The following is a 22354-nucleotide window of genomic DNA, read 5'->3' on the forward strand; positions in this document are numbered from 1 at the left end:
AGACTAACATAAATGTATTAGCTTTACCAAGATGCCTCATAACTTAAAGAAATAAATAGTCATTATTCTAAGTGAATAATAGTCCTTGATGTCACAAATGATGCCAGCTCAACCCATTGAAGTGTATGTATGTGGGAAAAGGACCTTGGATAGACTAGCAAGGCAGATGTTCTGAGGCCAGTGACTGAATCTGATTTCTGGGTCAGGTTCTGTGTTTCACCTTTGGGAGGATTGTAGAGAATTCTTGGCTTGTTGTGATTAATGGGCTGAAAGAACTTTTGACATTACTTTGCCAGGGAAAAGTTACTCTGTGTAATGGAAGCAGATGCTGGCTGGCTTTGCTTTTAATGGCCACAGTGATGTGAAACCTGGTGCCAGCATGTTTGGCCAGCATGACTGCCAAAGGATGGCATTCCCACATAGTAGAGAGAAAGAGTTCAGGATTAGGGATGCTATTTCTTGACTGACACCTTCAGTTTTGAGGGGAGTATAAAAATCTGTTTTGAAGTAGTTTTAGTGAACCAAAGTAAAACCCATCTGTGACTTGAATTGCCTGTAGAGGTTCCTGTTCACCTCTGATCACTGAGAGGAACACAGCAAGCAGTACCTTGGGATATATATATGTATGTATGTATATATAATTTAAGTGCTTAATAGTTGATACAATTAATACAATCTTATTGTTTAAGTCTTGATAAGTTTTTCTACTATTACCACTAGAAAATTGATGTTTTCTACTATCAACTTACACAATTGCATTTTGCATTAGGCCCTCAGAGGAGGGAGAAGGTGAAGAAAAGTAGATCAGTAACTTTAGCTTAGTAGTACTGAAAAAAAAATCTCTTTGGTAAGAGAGAATACTGACTGTGAGAGAATTGGAACGTTGCTCTAATTGAAAGGAATGCTGAACTAATGTTTGTATTAGAATAAGTTACTGGAAAAAAAGCAAGAGAAAGTATGAAAACATGTCTAAACCACAGAGTTGAAATAGATTAAATTTTAAGAGAACATAGGAATGAACAGGAAATTTTCCATTATTCTCTGAAGCTGGATTTGTAATAGAAATAAGAAAGTGGTCTTAGCCAGAAATGTATCTCATTCTTGTCTTTCTTTATTTGTATTACCTTGTAAAAACAGGACAATGGACATCAAAAATAGGAGCTCCATATGCCCTAGCATACATGCTTTGCTGCTTTATATTTGTTGTAAAAAACCTAATTCACATTTGTGACATAAATTAAGGTATGAATGATATGAAAAAAACCCACAACTTTTTCCCTAATCGAGAATAGAGTGTACTCCCCACCCTGCCATGCCCCAGGATCTGAACACAGAGCAAAATGACATGAAGGGATGAGAACACTGGAACTTTAGAAAATACTGAAGTATTAGCAGGTGCTATTTGATGCTGATATCCTCTAAAAGGAGATAGTCACTAACAGTAGACTTTTACCATTTATGTGACTATTTATACTAGGTCTTTTTTATTTGCTTTTTAGCAGTGAGAATTACTACAAACTTGGGCTTTTTGGCAAATATCAAGATTTCTGTCCTTTTTTTTGGGGTGGGGGTGTGGGCAGGAGGGGAAAGATGAAGGGGAGACCAAGCTCAACAAGCACGCAAGGAAGAATAAGTCTGTATTGTGTTATGGACATCATAATTATGTTATGGACAACGTATGTTTTAAAAACTCACCTCAATGACAACTCAATTTGTCTTGTGCAAGGAAAGTACAGTGTTTTATCAGTTAAAAAGGCTGCTTCTGGGATGTTTGTCTCCAAATTAATACTATCTGTACTCCATTTCACAGTACTATTAATTCACTTCTAATCAGTAAAGATGTTTTCTCTGACACTCCCTTTTTCAAATGAGTTCCTAGGTTGGAATATGCAGCTATGAGTAAGAAAGGCTCTGGATATTTGTATTGTTCATTTAAAAGTTGTATTTCATACACTGTTTTGTAGACTATCCTGACAAGAAGAAACCCTGTCCCTATCTGAGGCCACCTTTATAATTCCTGTCAACCTGGAGGTACCTCAAATAACCAGTAATATTTAGCCAGGAGATTATTTTTAATTTTATATTGCTTAATCATCCTATCTGCTTATTACTGTGTAGTTTTGTCCGTGATTTGCATTCCCACCTGTTACACTCACTTCTCTCTTACTCTTTCCTGTTCTCACCATAATGCTGTTACAACATAAACTTTATCTGGTACCTCTAAGGCCTTCCACACAATAAAATCAAGTAATCAGTTGTTTGAGTTTACTCTGACAGGAGTATTTAAATTTAAAATATGTTAAAGCTGTAATAACTTGGTTAATAAATGGAAATACTGGTCCATTTTAGAAATATGGAGAAGCCAAAAAGTAGCCACATCATATATTATAGCTTATAATTCTTAAAGAATTACAACCTGCCAGTATATTTCTAGCTGTGTAGTAAGACTGCAAATTAAATACTCTACTTACTGAAATTTTCCTGCTTGGTGGTAGTAAGACCAACTGATGTTATGGAAATGGTATGTTAATGTTTTGAGAGATGAAGTAATATTTTGAGTATTAAAGAGGATTGTCTTTCTTTAAGGATTTTTGTCTTGATCTACTGAAAAACTGAAGAACTTCCATTCATGTGGATTTTATGAGTTTTATCCAGGAGAAAAAAGTTGTCATCTTTTGGTTCAGTGACACAGTTACAAATCCTATTGAAGTTTAAGAACTTTCTATCTTTTTCTGTAGCTTTTTGCATCAAGTCAGAAATGAATATCCTTTTGACTTTCATGCAAAGGGATTTACTTGTGTCTCAGATCATAAATCTAACCAGCAGTGGAAGTCAGACAAAAGAATGCCTCTTTGTAGGCACTGAGTCATTGTCTAGGATTTTTACACACACTCTTTCTCTTCTTGTGTGCAAGTAATGACTGTGCAGGATTCAGCTTTCCAGGGGTGAGGGCTGATGAATCTCTTCTTCCCCATTTTTTCCTCAGGGAGCAGGCAGATCTTCCCTAAGCTTGCCCAGCATGGTGTCCTCCTAAGAAGGCAAGAATAAGAGGAATGTTTAGCACAATTCTTTCTCACATTTCTTCCTTTAATAAGTTCTGTGCTTTATTTTCCTTCTACTGGATTTACTCCAAATTTTTCATCATGAGCTCAGAGTTTTACTTAAATCGTACATCTGTTAAATTAATCTATTTGTGTGTGGCAGACTGCTACAATGATTAATATTTCCCATCTTGGTGTAGACAGTTGATGCAAAGCACAGGATAATATTTTGAAAACTGCACTTTTCTAACTAGAATCCTATTAGTCATCTTTTCTAGACAAAAATGAAGGGTCATGTCTACACTCAAAGTGAGGTTAGTTTAAAAAGCAGACAGTAAATATAATGTAAAAGCTCACAGCATTTGCAGACCATGCATTGATATATGTAGCTTTAAAAAATTCCAGGGTGTGAGTTTTTTCATTTCTGGAAGAAAATACAGATGTTCAAACTCCAGCATTACCCACAGTACTAGTCATGCTTTCCAGGTTGGCTTCCTAGATGGACTGTGGCTTGCAGTCTTATATCTCTGGGATTCCTCTTCAACTACATCAACGTCTGGCACAGTGATTTTATACAGTTTTGTTGTTACTTTCCCCAATTAAAATACATACACCATGAAAAATATTACAGGATGGTGATATATTTTATCATGCAAAGGAAAAAGATTGTGGCTGCAAAATGTAACCTCTGCTTTAATGGTTAAACACGAAGATTTAAGTCATGGGAGGATAGAGACCCTGGTCATAGCTTTGCTTTAATTTTATTTTTCTTGCCTCTGAATAAGAACCTTCATCAAACACTAATCAGAGATAACCTGAGCCTCTGAGTCAAGCAGAAAGAGCAGTGTGTGGGGCAATGGAGACAGTGAAGAAGTTCTCAATCACAGCTCAGTGACCTTTAGTATGGCTGCTGTGGTCCAGCCCTCCCTTTAGCAACACTGGAAAAATGCTGCTGACAACAGAAGGTTTCAAAGAAGGGAAAGTCAATCATGGTTCTTGTTCATTCTACTTAAAGATGATAAATCAGATAAGTAACCCATGTGTTGCACAAAATTGAGTTTGAGAATGAACATAATGCCCTAGGTGTATTTGGGGCAGATGGGAAGGTGACAAAATCAGCTGACAAAAGGTGGCTTCCTAGAACTATAGTCTTCATCACTTGGATCAGTTCTATAAGTCTTTAGTTTGTAGCACCCAAATTGCAGGGGTTTGTCTTCAGCCTTGAACTGCTCATAAATCAAGAAGTTGACATGCTGTATTTCCATTGCCTTTCTCAATTTCTCATTTAAAACTATGGCTTTTATAAATTTAATTTTATATGGGGCCTGTGCTTTATGGTGTCGTGTAAGGTAATTTCTCCTCTTTCTGCCCAATTTCTGTCAGAGTTTCCTTAACGTGTAGTTCCATGTGCTGCAGATACAATTTGAGCTGCCAGAGCTGTAGCTCCCTGTTACTAATGTGGTTGAGCTGCACATAAAATCATCTTGCTGGGGTTCAAAGACCAGGGGTTTGCAGGACTTACTCAGAGTCAGCTTGAACTTGGTGACTTCTAAGGATACTGGTAAATAAAATGTCTCTGCCAGGCAGATTAAATGTTTCAATTTTAGATTATGGAAGAGGAAAGCAGTAGCTAGCCAAGGTTCAGTGTTTTAGTTTAATTGCAATTTATGTAGTTAAATTAAGTCATCTAGTGCCTTAGAGGTAGATTTCAGAATTTGATTTAAAATTAATAATCAAGAGAATTATTAAATCTTACAATTAACCTTCAGACTGTTCCAAAACCCAAAGCAGAAAGGATGGCTTATATCAAATTTTATGTTCTAAATTTTTCATTTCCTCAAGTATTCCTACGTGTCTGTCTTTTTCTCTAGTCTGAAAGCAGTAACTGGAATCCACCACTTCTGTGGAATGAAAGGGGGAGCTGAGTTCTGAGTACAGCAGTAAATGTAACTACCTATATTCCTTCCTAACAAGGAATACCCACAGCCCTGTAATTCAGAGAGGGATGTCCAAAGCTGTCTATAAAAACTTAGTCATAAAATAGCAGTCCCAAACACTAAAGCTTGACCTTTTGGTAAGAATGCATCTGAATAAATCAATTAAAAAATGCACTTAGTACTCCCAAGCTCTCCTAGCAGTTATGCCATTGTAATATCTCACTTCCTGCTCCGTGCTTGCATTCTCAGAACTTTCAGAGTACAGCTTTGACTTCCTACTGTAGCTTCTCAAGTTTGCCAGAATTTCTGAACTGTAGTTATCTTTGTAGCTGCAATCATGGCAAAGTCTCTTGTCTTGTGCTCCCCTGAGAGTGCCTCTTATTGGGATTCTTGGAAAATAAATCAGTGACTGTTTCAGCCCACGTTCTAGCGAGTGGCCGACCTCTGTATCCCTTTGGATAGCTCTGTAGTGACTCACAAGTCTTGTCCAATCCTGGCTTTCTTAGCATTTTTCCATTCACTTCAGTTGCAGAACAGTGTTTTTTCTGCACTTTAGCTCTAAGAACATAGGGGAATTCTATTTAGCATACATTAAATTATCTGACTAAATCTGCATCTCCTACTGGGTTCTTCATGTGGCAGCTCACTTTCTTTTCCCTGCCATGAGCTTCTGAGGTTGGGCACTGAGCAAGCCAGGAGGGCATCTCCTGGCTTGCCCTTGGCTCTGTGTGCCGGCAGTGTGACCTTCCTCTGGCACTCTACAGATTGCTGCCATGCTCAGCCTGACTGAATTTGTCCATTTGCACTGATTTTACTTTGGAAAAAAAATCTGGTCACGATGATATATGGAACAATGCGTTTACAAAACCTCTGTGTTGCGCTGTGGAAAGTTACTGATCTGTTTGTGAAGATAGACAACCTAAGTAGAATATGATGCCAGGACGTAAGATTTTTAAAGGTGCAAAACTTGCCAGGAATATGGCAGACATTAGACTGAGACCTAGTTCTCATACAGCATTTCCAGTAACAACCCTTCACTGAAAATAATGTTCCATTACATGTACTCCCTCCGCACAGATAATGAGACCTTGGGAGCTGTGGGTTCACCACAATCAGGTTTCTGTAACAAGTACTGGCTCCCCACAGTTGGAGGATGTAATGGATTTCAGCAATCTGCGTCTATAAGACAGCTTTGTCCAGTCCATCAACAGAGTTCTTTTCAGAGCTTCCATAAACTCTATCTCAGTTCATAATACCTTGTAATTTACTCTATCAAGCAGCGTGATTTCTTTTAAGAAGTAAAATTGAATGTTGTGGTATTTCATAAACTATGAAAATGTACAATTTTCTTTGTATTTTTCTCGTTTTGGGGAATTTATCCTAAGTACTCTGGCAGACAAGCACCCTGAGATTTAGAATCATGGGATGATTAAATCCCGGTTATTGGAAGTATTTATTGATCTTAAGATTCACATCAGATGTCTAAGGGCAGATCTAAGAGATATTTAAACAGACAACAAAATGCTGGTTTTGAATGCTTTTATTCTGCTCCCTCTGAAAGACTTTATGAAGTGAGCAGTGTCAATTTTAGTTTTGTTCTGGTTTTGAACACAGCATGAGTGCTGTTGCTTAGGCTGTACCAGTCACCTGCTCTTGCACAGAACCTGGGTCTGTGTGGGCAGTCAGGCTGGACCTGGGGTTCCATTGATGTCAGCTTTGGGTTTTAGTCCTTTAACTGTTTCTGGCCATAGCCCAGCCTCTGATGCTGGACTGTCCTGTCTGTATTGCAGACAAAATCCTGACAAATTAAGCCAGGTTTAAGATCGTATCACGTTCCACGTAAAACACATTATCCATCTGCTGAGACAAAGTTTAGCAATCACAATGATGGATTCATTGTGTGGTATAAAAGGAGCAGGTCTCCTAAAAGTCATCTTGTATGCATAAACATGCCTATGAAACAGTCATTACAGAGGGAAAGGCTTAGTTTGAAAACAAAATGTGTAATTTTTAAAGTATAATGTTGTAACTGGAAATTTTTTATATAGCAGATTTGATCTACTTGGCAAGAAATACCTGTTTTAGTGAAAAAGATTGGATCTGAGTGGTGGAATCTTTATTCTGAAGGAGAGGTTGTATGCAGTAAGTAGCAGAAATATTTTGTGATTCTTATTATATTCTTAAAATATTTAAGACTCCAGCATAGTGTGCAGTACAAATTATTTTATTGAGGCTGAGTTAATGATACTTAACACTACGAACTTCTGCAACGGCTAGAGCTCAACTTCTGTTAAGGGTTACCTGCCTTATATTGTTAGTATTATTTTGTCTTCCCCCGCTCCTCCCCTCCCTTTTGCAGTTAAAATTACCTACTTTAACTCATTTAACAAAATACTGTTCTATGAGTTCACTGAGCTGAATCCAAGGGACTGATTCCTTCCCATAATTATGGTACCTACTGCATTCTTCCAACTTTCACTCCCATGTGGTGGGTGAAAGAGAGGAGTCACTGGTTTCTAGTAAAAACAGCTCTCAAAGGTGCTTAAAAATAAATACATGAATGTTAGATTAAAAATATAAAACTGCATTTCGTTATCACAGGCAGCATTGGATTTCTTGTGTTTCACTATTAAATGCAGCTTTCTGTGTTAAACACCACGCTTTTACAATTTCCCCTTTTTTAAACACTAGAGGTTACTTGCAAGATATTTTTTTTTTCCAAACAGGGTAATGTCTTAGCAAACCTATGCCTGAAAGGTGTGTATCTTTCTAAGAATAATTACCTGCTGAGAAAAGACAACTTTGAAAAGGTATAGCAATCAGCAATGGCAAAATGTTAATTAAAAAGCTAGCTTTACATCTGTAACTGATTACATTTCTGGGATTATTTTTCACAGGAGCAAAGAAATAGGTCATTTGTTAGCAAAAAGAAATTTTAATGACAGCTGTGAATCATCCAGGTTGCTGAGAGGTTAATTCACAAACCTGGTGGTACTAGGTGGAGCGGACAAAGCGTGCCAGGCACTGTAGGAGCTTTTCCACAAGCAGTCAGGAGAAACCTTCTCCAGTAGCATGCAGCTGTGTCAGCTGGAGGGGCAGCATAGGTGGATTGTAGCCTTCACAAAGAACTTGAGGAAATAACCCTTGAATGTACTGACTTTGACCTGGACTTCTAAACATGCAAAATGTTAAAGGAGAAAACAAAATGAATCAGCTGCCAAGTGAAGGAGTTGATCTCTTTGTGTTCCTGATAAGTGATTCAGGTGGCTTCATTTTTTATGTAATTTACTTGCTTTAAAAACAGCAACAACAACAAACCCAACAAACCAAAATTCCACACCAAACCCTGCCTCCACACAAATCCAAAAACCCCCCACCTGGAGATATATGTATGTCTGTTATCCAGATTTTTGTGATGTTTGCCCTCATAGAGCTTATTTGTGACAGAGTATTTGCAGTTTCAAACCTTGCCTGCCTATATTTTCCAGGAAAAAAAAAATTTAAAAAAATTAATCTGAGCATTAATAGAAATTGCTAAAACATTTCCTTTTATCTTTTAGAAATAGCCATAAGGAGCTTTTTCCTCTAAAATTCTACTATTTTATTTTTTCCTGGTGGGGTTTTTATTTATGTGATAGGACTTGACCACTTGGTAAAAATTACCAAATCATCTAGATTCCAGAAATCCAGAGGAATGTGGGTGGTGTTGCCACCAAATCAAGATAACTGAAAATATCAGTTCTTACCTTGTCTATCTTTATTAGAACCAACAGAATTCTTTGTGCCACTTACTGCTGTGATAAATCTTGAGGAGGGGAATTTTTATTGTTTTCTGTTCCAGGGCAGCTCTTAAAGTGTATGAATTAGAGATGTGACACACAAAACCCCACAGGTAAATTCTCTGTGCCTCTGGGGCTGGTGAATAATCCAGTATTTAGAAGACTAAGGGTGGTAAAAACTACAAAATCAGTAACCAGTAGCTTTTTTTTTTTTTTTTTTTTTTTTTTTTTTTTTTTTTTTTTTTTTTAATGTGCCAGCATTTGTGGCACAAAAAATGTGACCAGTTTTTGAAGGGTTATCTAAAATGCCTCTTTGAGCTTCTTTGTGCAGGCCTGTCACTGAACTGCATTTACCCTACAAAATTGGTTTTACAGGTGGGATATTCTGGATCAAAATGACATACCTGTTTATATAGAGTTTTGTAAGTTATAAAGACATAATTGGGCATTTTATGTGAGCAGTATCTAAGAATGGTTGTGTTTTATCAATTCTGAAAACAGTAAAGCTTGCACAAATTGTTTGCATTAGCCTTTGAAGTCTTTTTTCTTAGCATCTTGACTTCTGCTTTGACTTCCTGGTTTTGTGACAGAGATGCTCTCTGGAATGATTAAATAATGGTAGCAACTACACTTGAGCCCAGCTGCTTCAGTGAATCCAGGTATTAGTACATGGTTCTTATTATGGCTTTCAGAAAAACTGTAATTTAAAATTGGCCAGAATGAAGAAGTCTTGTTTGTAACATCAGTCATTGTAACACAGTCCTTGCAACTTCTGCCTGCTAGAAAACTTGTAGGGTTAAAATTGTTTGAATTTGTTCTGCATTTCTATAAAATAGAGAAAAAAATCTAAATTATGCTCATAAAATTTGAGTTCATTTTTTTGTTGTTCCTTCTCTCCTCTCATAGGAACTTAATAGGCACTTAAAGCATTGCAGTAAGTCACTGAGGGGTTGATGCTCTTCCATGCTGCACAGATGTGTGGGGTTTTTTTTCTCAGCTGCGATTATCATCAGGTAGATTGGACACATTACTAAGTTATGTAGCAGAGGAGAAAAGAGAAGAGGCTTGTGTAAAGGGAGACATTGGAGTTTAAGACCAAATAAGAAATGGGAAAGGAGAGGAGAAATTGTTATTGCTTAAAAAAAAAATAAATTTGTGGGTTGGTTTTTTTTTTTTCCGCGTTACCCTTTCCTCCATATTTGTTGGACTATAATTCGCACATTCTCTCACATAATGTTTTATTGAAAAGTCATAAAAAACATGATTTTTTGGTTTTGGGAAATTCTATTCTTAAAAAAAAAATCAAGGTTTTGCTTTTTTAACTGGATGACATCTCTAAAGCACTTCTGAATTCTGCTGGGCTTTATGAGGAAGATTTTCACAGCTGTATAGTGAGGTATTGCCATTCAAATTCAGCTGTAGTTGAACACTGAACTCCTATTCTTTGGAAACTTCCCAGAGTACACTTGAGTATTGGGAAAGGGTTGCATGGCTCCCTGCAACCTTGGTTGGAACATTCAGAAAGCAGCTTAATTTGTGGCTTCCAAAATCACTGTATTCGAAAATGAATAATAAAATGTGGTGAAGGATCTAACACTATTTTAAGAATTACACTGATGAAAAATTATGAGAGGACTTGTAAGGAGAGGAACAGCCAAAAATCCTAAGCAAAATTCCAAACCAACTGGACTGCTGATAGTTCTATAGTTAAAAAAAAAGCCTTCACTCCACACCACCCAAAAAACTCAACCCCAAACCAACTCAAACGTGAGGTTCTATAGTGTTGTAAACCCATGACATGCTATTTTTAATGTCAATGTGAAAGCTCAAAGTGGCTAAATCATGTGTTCCCCCAGTTTAATAAACACAAGCCGAGAGAACAGACTTCCCAAAGCTCTGCGCTACAATTGCTCTTTTTAGGTTAGGCTGGCAAACCAAAAAATTGCCTGTTTTTTAAGGGTTTTGTTTTCACAGTGGGTTAAAGTGTGAACAGACTAGTTCCCTGCACATCCTTGGAAAAGTGAAATTTAATATATATTCTGGAGTGTATTTTTGGGGTGAAAATGTTTTATAAATTCTCCATGCCTGTGGGACAAGAACACTGCAAAATTAGAAAGGTGGAGAGGGGAATGCAGTGGTGAACACAGTGCCAAATCCCAAAGAAGCAGTGCTTCCCCCACGCCCCTTCTTGGCGGTGCTATGGGAGCTGTTGTCACCTTGAGGTGCTTATCGCTTCCTGGGTGACATTTGCTGACAACTAACTTTACAGTCATCAGAAGAAAAGTTTTAAAAATGTACTTGTAAATTACTCTAGTTCCCTTCTTACACACTATGTATAAATAATCTGTCAGAGTTTGCCATATGGGCAGTGGTCTCAGGGTTTTCTGATGCCTGGCACTTTGCTTTGGCTCATGTTTCCACAGATACTCTAGAGATGAGTAAAAGGACACCTTTTCTTCAGTCTGTAAAAAGCTGATGGAGCATTGGTATGAAAGACAAAGACCTGTCTATGAATTATGCAGTGGAAACTATATGGGAGAAATTAATACTGTAGGTATGGCTCTCCTTCTGCTGGGTCTTGGCAGTAGTTCCAGGTTATTCCTGTGCAGAAGTGCTGTGTGTTACTGACAGAGGGGAAACTTCAAGGCCCCATGCAGGTCTGGAATATTGCTTTAGAAAAATTCAGTCATGTCAGACCAAGTTAAACAGTAATGCAGGAACCGTAACAGGAACAGCAAAAACATTTGCGGTGTCTGCCTGCCTGGTCCTCTCTTGCTCCTCCTCCCTTTCACTCCTGAGTGCCTGATAGCAGTCAGCATTTCTTAGTTTTGTTTGTGCAACTGCTGCTCACGTTCTGATTAACTTACCGAGGAAAAAAGTGAAAACCAAAACCCTCCAGAAATTAAGATGAACCGTTCCCACAGACAGCAAGAGCAGAGTTGAAAAGTGAGGACAGGAGAGGACTTTGACAATTCCTGTCCTGACCTCCTTAATGCTTTATCTGAACTTCTGAGTTTTTGTTTAGCAGTTTGGGCAAAGATTGATTTATGACACAGGCACTTTTCGTCTAAAGCCACACTCAAGTCATGAATGGCTAGAATAGGATTTGCTTTTGTGATGGCATTGTAAAAATACCACTGTCTGGAAGCAATTTGAAGAGTCCCTGTAACATGAACAGCACACTATAAACGCTTTCTGATTTGTAAAATATTTTCTACGCCATCAGGCTTAACTCTTCGGTGACTGTAGATGTGCAGCAGTTGACAAAATACATACAGTGATGTGATCTAGCAGGAGACAAGCCATGAAGGACATAAAGTTAAGATATTATAAAGTCAGAGATATGGGTATTCCAAGGATGTGAGGATAAATTATTCATCTAAGTAGCATACTGGAGATTAAATGTCCTAAATATTTTTAGGGTTTTACAAAATATTATATAAATGTCATCTTTACATAAAATTGAAATATGTGTGTTTCATGCCTTAAGTACATTTTTCATTAATATTAACTGGGTTTGCAGTCCAGAAAATATTTGGACTTAAGCTGTTAACAGACACTGTCCCAGGGGCACTTTCTTTAGAAAGAGCTTTAATATAAAAGTTGGAAATGCCTTGTTGTTTATACGTAAGTGCATACATAACACACAAGTAGGTGTGTAAAACAGCATCTGCAAGTGGATTGTGGCCAGCTTGAGCTGAAAATGTCTATCTCTTTCCAGGGATGTCACTTCTTGTAACAACACTGAAAGGACTTTGCTCTAAAACTTTGGTTTCTCAAATGCATTTTTAATATAAGTAAATAAAAGATGTGTCTTGCCTGGCAGTAGTGGATAAGATTAATATTCTTAGCTTCATGTTGCCTGAGCTGCTCCACTGCAATTTCCCTTGTAGCTCTTAAAGAGAAGTGAACTGTTGGTTTGTTTCCTTAAAATTCTGTGTGAAGTGTGCCAGCTGAGGAGATGATTGCTGAATATTCCAGTTGCCCCAGGCAGCTGAGGCCACTGCCTCAGCAGTTGTCCCAAGTCTAGTAATTTGTCTTTGTGGTCAGTGAGCTATGGCGTATTTCTTATTTCCAGTGTATTTTGGACCTTAACGTGGAGCTTTTCATATGCATTTTTACTTGATCAGGAATTGCAGTGTTACTGTGCTGAGAAAAAGAGTGGCTGGTGTCCCAATAAAGGCCAGGTGGCTGAGGCAGGCAGGGCCAGTGTGAGGAAGCGGAGCTGCCAAAATGCAAGTGCTCCAGACAGTGTAGCACAGAGAGGGCTTGGATGAAGAGACGTTTACTGCATGTCTGCGTAATCTACATTGAGGAGGACATCTTTCTCCACTGAGATGTTGTTTTCCGATGTGATTGGATAGATTGTCTTCTCTGGCTGAAAAGCAGAAAGCAGAAACATGCCATGTATTAGAGCAAGCCAGGGGATCAGGATCTATGAGCAGGGAAACACACACGTCTGGAGGAGCATACCTTATTGGAAAACCTTTGCTTAGCAGCTAAAGGAAAAAGCAAGTGCTTTCTCCAGACTAACACCCACTCATGACATGGCTTTTACTCCAGTCTGAGAAGCTCATGAAATAACCATTTACTTTGTACAAGTTTTCCATGTGAGCTGAAAGAATAGCTTGGCTTTATGATTGCAGCTATTACTTTCATCCAGTGTCAAAGCTGAGTTCCAAAAAGGTCTGTGTTTAGTCTCCAGTGAATGAAAAAAAAAAGTTCCCTGCTCCTACTGAAAACCCTCTCATCTTTTCCAAATAGTTTCTGTGTGAAACAGAAGATGTGTCTGAGCAGTAGAGGTGGCAGCAGTTATGCTATGCTTTGGCTACAGCAGGAATTTGCAGAGAAGTTTGTCTCTGTCTGGAATCCAGGTTGAACATCCCTTCACTTGAGTAACATGCCCATGGAAAGGCAGGGTAACAGAAGGAAACCATGTCCCCTGTGTCTGTGCTCCCTGCTTAGGGAAGCACACAAGCAAAGCCTTAAAGGAACAAAGCCTGAGTGAATTCAGAGTGCATTCCTTTCATAAAATGTTTCCTGCTTTATGAACTAACTGTTCCTCTTTATTTATATACCACTGAACTCCTTGGTGGAGAATATTTAATTAAGGGGAAAAAAAAAATTGCACCTTCAATTCTGATTTTTATTTTAAATTAGTTTCTGAGATTAGAAGTGCAGGCATTTTAGAATTATGATTCTTTGGACTTAAAAAAAAATATTAATTCTGTGGGATTTTTGTTATTTGAAAGTAATGATGAGACTTGCCATATGGTTGTGAAAAGATCTGTAGGTTACTCCAATCTAAAAACCAGAATCAAAACTACATTGTGTCCTTACTGTTCATACTTGTGTACAGAAGCAGTTTATGAAACCGGTGTCTTAGAGAGGTGGGAGTTTTACACAGACCTGCATCAGGTACAGGTAGGTCTGCAAAGAACAAAGCAGAGGAAATCGGTCTCTGGTTGCTCAGTGCTCTTTAAACAGCTTTAGTGTCTGACATACAAGTTCTCCTTCTGTGTTTCAGAAGAGAGGAGCTGGTTACAGCAGCGCTCTGGCCAGATTCCAGCAGGGAACTCCAGAGCTCCATCTGCCAACTCCCTCCTGCAGTTACAGATGGGTAACTTGCCTAAATAAAGCATCCACCCACTGCAGACTCTCCTGTGCACAAGTACATGCAGTATGCACAGTTTAAGTGTCTTCATGCTTGTGTCTAAATAATCTCCTTGTGATAACACAGCAGCTTCTCATAGTTACGTGACATAGATGTTTGATCCTTATTTTCTGAAATGCTGGATTTTTTATTTTTTTTTCCTCATCTTTGAGCAGATTTTGACTTCAAAGAAATTTTTTACTCTATCAAGTTCAATACTGAAGAGGAAATTGGCAGAAATTTCTTTTGTAACAATGTCTAGAAGTATCAAGTGCCAAATGAAGTGCTATTGTATAGGAGCTGACAATCTCTGGGAGGGAAAGTGGAGAAAGCCTGGCATCTTTCAGCTGGAGGATGCTGAAAGGAGGGAAACGTCTCTCCATCTGAGAGCAGGATTTCAGTTTTGCAGCAGACTTCAACTTTTGAAGACATGCTTTTAAGAAGCAGTCATTGTAGTTTTACCTACAGGAAATCTATATTGCTTCCCATGAACAAGCCAAGATGTGTGTCTCTAGCAGGATGTGACTGAGCATCTTTTCCAGACCTAGATTTTGTCTTTGCTTATTCCAAACTGACTCCTTTGAACAAGGAACATGTTTATGTTAGTGAAAAGAGAAAGAGATACAGTTCAACAGAGGTTCCTGATTTGAAAGACATTTGCAGGCAGTGTCAGTCTGACATGATGAACATCCTGGGCTAACCGTTACATTGCCTTTTTATTTTTGCTGTCTGCAAACCAGAAAGTTTTAGCCAATTTACCCTGACCATTTGTGTTATGTATGTGGTATATGCAGACATTTCCTGACCCCAAAATAAGTAGCAAACATCTTTATTTGATGCTGAAAGTATATTTAAGATTACTGTTTGAATGTATGTTTCTACTGTTACATTGCTGTGCTGCTGCTTCTGCAGTCTTTGTAGTTGAATACAAGTGAGGGAAAATGAAGTTCTTTATCTCTAGCTTTCAATAGATTTTGTTTTCCCATTTCCCCAAGGTTTAAGAAAGCAAGTGCTCTTTGGCAGTCAAATTTTCAAACACATTTCTTTGGCATGTGTGCTTCTGGCATAGCGGCATGTTAATAATCAATTTTACAACAGAATGAAAATTAGAAATAGATGATGGTAATTTAATATTTCCTTGATAATAAATGGGTTATTCAGTATGTATTTTGTACCCTAAGCCCAGATTTATGTTAATTGCTGCTAGGCTCCTGAAGAATGCAATTATTTATAAACTCTTGTCAGTGTCAGAAAAATGGACAGTAGTTAAAAATCTGGGCATATCAGATGCAAGTAGGACTTTCACAGCGATAAGATTTCACCCTTGGATTATGCTGAGAGTTGTCACTCGAGATGTCTGAAAGCTTAAGCAATTTCTTTTTCTTATTTCCTACTGAGAAATAAGTTATTTCAGGCTTATGTCAGAATCCATCCGAGTGGGTATGGAAGCAGGCAAGTTCCAAAATCACTTTAAATTAAAAATCAGGCCAATGATAGTTTGTGTTCCCTGCAAGCAAAAATCTCTCAGTATCCAAATATAGCTTTAAAATACATAGCCCCAAGGAAGGATTAGTACCATCTTATGAGAAATATGATTAAATAGAAGAGTCTATTTGAAGTTCCTCTGGAATTTGCCACTCCTATATTTGTACACCTTTAGCTACTCCTGGAGGAAAGTGAGTGAAAGGAATTTTCTTGGGATTTGTATTTGCGAACTTCTTTTCTAAGAGCCAAGGAGTCTTAAATTACTCTAAAATTTATTTGAAATATGAGAATCTGAGTCTATACTTTTTTGTTATTTTGCTGATAAGCAAAATATCCTGACATTTCAACAACAAACACAGAAGCTGTCAGTCTTGTAATGGAGTAGAAGGTTTGGTGAACTATTGAGTGAATGGTTTTTATTCTAAATGTGTAGTGAAATGAGTGGGAAGAATACACAGATTGAATTTACATTCTGAAATGGAATTCTGTGGTGAAGGGAAGGAAAAAACATACAAGGGCTATCCTCTAAGCAACAATCACAGAGTAAAAGTATGAAAAAAAAGAAGCGTTCTGAAACGTATCAGCTTAATCTCCAGGTTTTGTGAGACGTAGCAGGCTCAGGGTCTACGTAGTGGATCAGGGTCTTGGCAGAAAATTATTGCATTTAAACCTTAATGTGCAAATACGGGAGGGCGTGGCACAGACAATGACTGTTCAGGGAGTTTTGTACTGTGGTGTTTTGGTAGATGATGGTGCCATGTGGCTCAATGGATCTCCTCCCTCCCTCATTTGGGTGATTCCTCATATCCCCAGGACTTCTGTCTGAACAATTATTGTGGAAATCATCAGGTGAGCAGTTCTGTAGGTGATTGGTACCACAGTGATGGTCTTTGCTACGGCGGTGGAATTTTTGTGACAGCTAAAGCTGTTGCAGCCATAGGCACACTTAAGAGATCAGGAGGTTGTGTTCCCTTGCTAGATGCTGCCCTCACACTTCCTTCTGTTTGTATGGATTCTACATGTGTGTTTAAATATGTGTGTGTAGAGTACATGTATCCATGTAGAGTGAGTGAATTTCATGAATGGAAAATTCTAGTTTGGCAGCATATTAGGCAAAATGATTGGAAATGAATGAGATCCTGTCAGGACAGTAAGGCCTCAGATTTTATTTTTTTTCCCCTAATTTAACCAGACATAATACTTGTGAGATATGTCATGTTGATAATACTAAAAAATAAAATTTATCTTTTATGAGAACAGACTCAGTTTGAACAGGTATAGATCAAGCTGTTAACTTATTTACCCTAATTCAGAGAGACAACTTTAAAGCATGTTTCAGCCTCCAGGGCATCTTTTGATGGATAGTTATGACAGTTTATGTACTAATAACACTTGTTCACTAGAAAATAATTTTGAAACCATAGATCGCCTATGTAGACATCCCACAGTTTAGCTCTCAGTCATTGTTGGAGTCAACTACATTTGAGTCACAAGCCTCTACCAGTCAAAATATTTTTCATTACAAACCCTCTGGATCCCTTTGTCTCCCCAGAATTACTTTATTTAGACACTTAAATAAGCTGATGTATATTTTAACACTATTAGGATAAATAATACTGGTAACTTAGAAAACCAGTCTTGGGCAGGGTTATGAGAGATGAAAGGTTGAGCTGGTGTGTACAAGGTGGGTGATTTTTACAACATAGAGCAAATTCATTTAATAGCATACCTTAAAAATTCATGATCTTAAAAATTCATTCAGGTTGCAGGTGTCTCCTTTGCAACATAGGTAAATAGGCTGCCTTTGATAGCCGCAGACACCGTGATAGCATACAGACCCCATGTTTACTGCGAAAAGATTGAATAAAATTCGTGATTCTTTGACACTTCTGCTACTCTTAACACTATCATAAGTGCCTCTTCCCTCTTGGCTTCCTACAGTGTTTATTTTTTACAGTGGAGAACCAAGGCTGATGGTGTATCATCAGACCAGCAGCTGCTGGCCTTGTCTGCTTGTCTGTAATGATGTAACTGTAGTCCAGATGCATGTGAAAAGCAGTCGTTATCTGAAGCAATGCTAAAATTACAATATCCTAGACAAAAAAAAAAAAAAAAAAAAAAAAAAAAAAAAAAAAAAAAAATCAGATGCCACAGTAAAAAGGCTGCATTGTGAGCAGGTTACTCAGGATACTCTGAAAAAATATCACAAAATGATGGGTCATTTTCTGTTTGAAGCAGACAGGGTTGTTCATACTTGAGTATTCTGAGGAACTATAGACATGATGTGCCATTTGCCCTATAATTTTACTATCATGTGCTATACTACTGTATAGTTGACTTTTAAGTTGCAGTTTTTGACGTGCTCCTCATTTGTTTGTGCTGAATTCAGTGTTTGGTGAATGGAAGTTCATTCCTAGCATCCTAAAATGGCAGCAGGTCCATGAACACTGAAGATTTACAGCCTATATATTTTTAAACCATGGAGAACACTTTAAATAGACCACATTTAAACATTTGACTGTCAGGAAGGTGCTATTAATACCTTAATTAAGTTCTGTTCTTAGTCTGCTCCTCAAATGCTTTTTGGACTCAAACTAGAAACACAAAATGCTTCGATGCATTGTTTGAATGGATTATGCTTTCTGTTAGTCACATCCTGCCCCTTTCATAAAGGAAATGAACATTGGAAACATTAGATTTTATGCCAGCAATATTTAATGTGAAACACTTGGCCCTAGCAGACCTCATTTTCTTGCTTCTGCTGATTTTGCAGATTGGTAACTGCACTTATTTCAGTGGTGCTAGTGAGATTTCATCTTGGAGAGGAAAGCTGTGTTCACAAAGGGTAAAATGCAATCTTCAAAATGCAATAACAATGGCTTTGGAAAAAGCAAGAGTTTTTCATTTTCTACTCTACATGGAGATATCCATAATTTCTACACTAAGCTCCTTATGCTAGCTGGGAAAGGCAATATGAATTCATTAATGCCTGGATTAGAGGAGGATGCTCTCAAAAGAGAGCTTGAAACAAATAATTGTAGTGTAATTTTATTTTATTGGCATTGGTAAGTAAGCACAACAATTGCTGTGAAGTTCTGTAGGTGGTTTAGAGACAGAAATAAAATTTATATATTTTCTGTGTCTCTGCAAATTATTCTGTAGAGATCTGTTTTTTTAATGAGGCAGAGATAACAAGTTTTCTATCATTAACTGGAACAAAATGTCTCTTTGCAAGATGACATTTAGTTAAACTTCTGAATGGTTTCTTGACTGCCTTGAGAATTCAATTAACTTTTTATTACATGGAGTACAATGTTATTAATAACCAAGAGAACAATGAGCTAACATTGTAACACAAATGTCTTGCTCAAATGGAGAATTAAAAATGGAAAATGTTAATGCTGCAGTGGCCCCTGAAGTGAGTTGTTTGTGGTTGATCTGTGCTGATAAAAGTAGTCAACCAAAAAACAAAAAGGGAGTTTAGGGGATTTGATGACAGATGACTTGAAGGTGGAGAGATGCTCCCTTATTTTGGGAAAAATTGTTGTAAGCACCCAGAAAAGTCTACTCCAGAAACAGCCAGCAGAGTGTGTCCAATTTATGGCAGCTGACATGCAGGAGGTGACTCTGCTTCGCTTCCTTCTTGCAGCAGGACAAGACTCTCCAGCTCCTTCGGAGAAAGGGGCTGTGCCCAGAAGTTTGTTCCAAACTTTTCGTTCTGGTCATAGTGCAATATTTCCCTTTGGGTTCAGGTTTCAAACTCTTGAATCAATTTTTTAATGGTGTTGAGACTTTGGACACATAATTTAGAGTTTATACTAGCTTGCTTTTTAAAGATGTGTATGAGTTTGAGCTCTTGCCCGTGTTTGCTCAGCAAAGGTATTTTATTAGTTACACTATGAAATATGACTGCCACACCTAGTTTAAAATTTTGTAGGGACTTTTAAAGTCAAGAGGCATGCAAAAAAGAACCTATTCCTTTTTCTTTTTCATAGAATTATAGAATGGTTTGGGTTGGAAGGGACCTTAAATATCATCTTGTTCCAACTCCTCTGCCATGGGCTGGGACACCTTCCAATATCCCAGGTTGCTCCAAGATCCGTCCAACCTGGCCTTGAACACTTCCAGGGATGGGGCAGCCACAGCTCCTCTGGGCAGCCTGTGTCAGTGCCTCACCATCCTCACAGGGAAGAATTTCTTCCTAATATCTGAGCTAAACCTGCCCTCTTTCAGTTCGAATCCATCTCCCATTGTCCTATAACTAAATGTCCTGTTTTTTTCTCATATTAAGATGTAAACTGTATTTATAAATCTTAGAAATTTACATTTCTAAACCAGCAGATTTCAAAAAGTACTATCTGCACTGTTTCTTGAAAACATATTAAAAAGGTAAGATGAGTGAATTGTTCTTTAAAGAAAAAAGGATATGTTAGAACATTTGGGGCTGCACATATTCAAAATAAGATTGTTCTTTCCTCATATTTTTATTCTTCATTTCCTTCACTTGAACATAGTTGTGGAGAAGCTTAACCACTCTGGAATACCAGACTATTTTGGTAGGAACATAAATGATGACAGATGCAGTTATTTTGGGGACTGAAAACTGCTAATCCATGTAATATTGTAAAAACACATGAAACTCCATAATGGCTTTTTTGTACACTGAAATGAAGATGTCCACTTACACTTGTCTTTGAACTTAATCTTAGCAACTCTGGGTAATCAGACTTCCCAAGAAACTGTGGTACCTCAAAAATAGAGCACTTAAATCTCAATTGTGAAGTTAATTTTGTCATGCCTTTCTTAAGTAGGTTTACAATTAGGAAAAAAAAAAAGCTTACTGAGGTGGAAAAAGAATCTTTACAACCCAAATGAATTAGCTTGGTCTGTTTTTCTGAAATGCAAACAAAAAAGCATCTTTACATGATTTACAGCTATTCAACAATGTTTGATTGTACACCAGAGGAAGTATCTTGATTGAATGGAAAACCTGGGCATATAAAGTGGCTGTTCTGGTTACCATTCCCCCGTTGCTATGCAGAACTACTGTTTTGCTTTAAAAGGAATATTGAGATGTTTGTGTATTAATGTGAATTTCCATATGACTTGTCTCAGATCCTGTACTTGGCACAAGGTAGTTTCTAGCTGCCATTTCTTTTTCCTCTCAGCCTCCAGCCCTCATCTGGTATTTCTTCAGGACTGGTTGAAAAAGACAATGTTTATTATTAGATTATGAGTGTATAGTGGAATTCTCAAAATCCCTTTTTGATTTTCTTTAGGGTTAAAAGACACACTCTTAAAATTATTTGAAAATTAAATAAGGGGAAAACAAGCTTCATCTTCTCCATTCATATTTGCTTTGCCAGAACTCAGAGGGACAATAAGAGTGTAAGGTCTAATGCCTAAATAGGACTATTGCTTTGCAAATCTGGTTTTACACAGTTGTTCTTCAGTGAGTGAATATCTATATTTCGTTTTGCAAAGCGGATGGATGACAGTGGTATCTTGGATACTGGGTTTAACCAGTAGGGGAAAAATGTCATTCAACTGGCATTAGATGGGTTATTTATACTTAAGACCAGTAAAACCCATGAAAACCCTGTACCCTTCCAAACAGCCTTTTTATGTAGAAAGCTCGGTGGTTAAATTCATCATTCTCGTGTTTTTCTTGGATGCCTTTTGCATGTCTTTAAACACAGTCAATAACCTTGGGTAACACCATAGGGTGGTTTGCAGTCAGCTCTGTGTGTTTTTCATGCTCAGACCTTCCCAGCCTCTTTGCAGCCTGTTTTCATTTGTTTAGTTGCTGTTTGGTGGCAGCTCCACACACGTGCTGTTAGTTTAAACCCTTGCAGCTGCATTGCAAAAGTTTGTTAACAACATTAGCAGTGGCTATTGACATCGATTTGAATGCAATTAAAATATAAATATATTTATATGAATTTCCTCACTCTGTAAGGATCAGGATGTCTTTGAACTATCCTATCATACAACCACCACTGATTTTTGCTGCTGCTGTTTGAGGTCTCTAGACTTCTTGCCAACCTGAGAGACCCTGATAGGCCATCAGTGCCTCAGGTAACGTCAGCAATTCCAGAAACAAGTACAGAGATTTAATTTGTGTCATTGCTTTTTTGTAAAATAAAAGGGGTTGGTTGGTTTGCTTTGTAGAAAATCTGAAAATTCAAATTTTTACTTTTCTTGAGTGGAAATAATCTCAATTTCTGTCTTACTAGAAATTTACAGCAGTGGAGGACTTTCTCTTACATTTTTTGTTGCAGCCTATGCTGAAACTATACATGGCCTTTTGAAGTAGTTTCTGCCTGAACTTGAAATGTTAACTAAGATGGCAAAACAGCTATCTCAAGATTAAAAGAAACACTTAAACACAACAGGGTGACATTGACCAATTCAGATTGTGGCTTGGAAGCAACTGAGTTAATGAAGAAGAGTAAAAAT

At 37.7% G+C, this 22354-nt stretch overlaps 1 protein-coding gene across 2 annotated transcripts in view; it reads left to right on the forward strand.

Moving 5' to 3' along the window:
* COL5A2 (collagen type V alpha 2 chain) overlaps nucleotides 1–22354 on the forward strand; it is a 151317-nt gene that overhangs the window by 11868 nt on the left and 117095 nt on the right. The window contains exon 2 of one of the 2 annotated variants that reach the window (XM_058421321.1): nucleotides 7027–7120. The gene's annotated coding sequence lies outside the window, so the exon portion shown is untranslated. The remainder of the gene's footprint in view (nucleotides 1–7026; nucleotides 7121–22354) is intronic. The other variant, XM_058421322.1, reaches the window with a different exon arrangement.

This window comes from Hirundo rustica, chromosome 7 (genome assembly GCF_015227805.2).
Source record: "Hirundo rustica isolate bHirRus1 chromosome 7, bHirRus1.pri.v3, whole genome shotgun sequence".
In the NCBI taxonomy this organism is placed as follows: domain Eukaryota; kingdom Metazoa; phylum Chordata; class Aves; order Passeriformes; family Hirundinidae; genus Hirundo; species Hirundo rustica.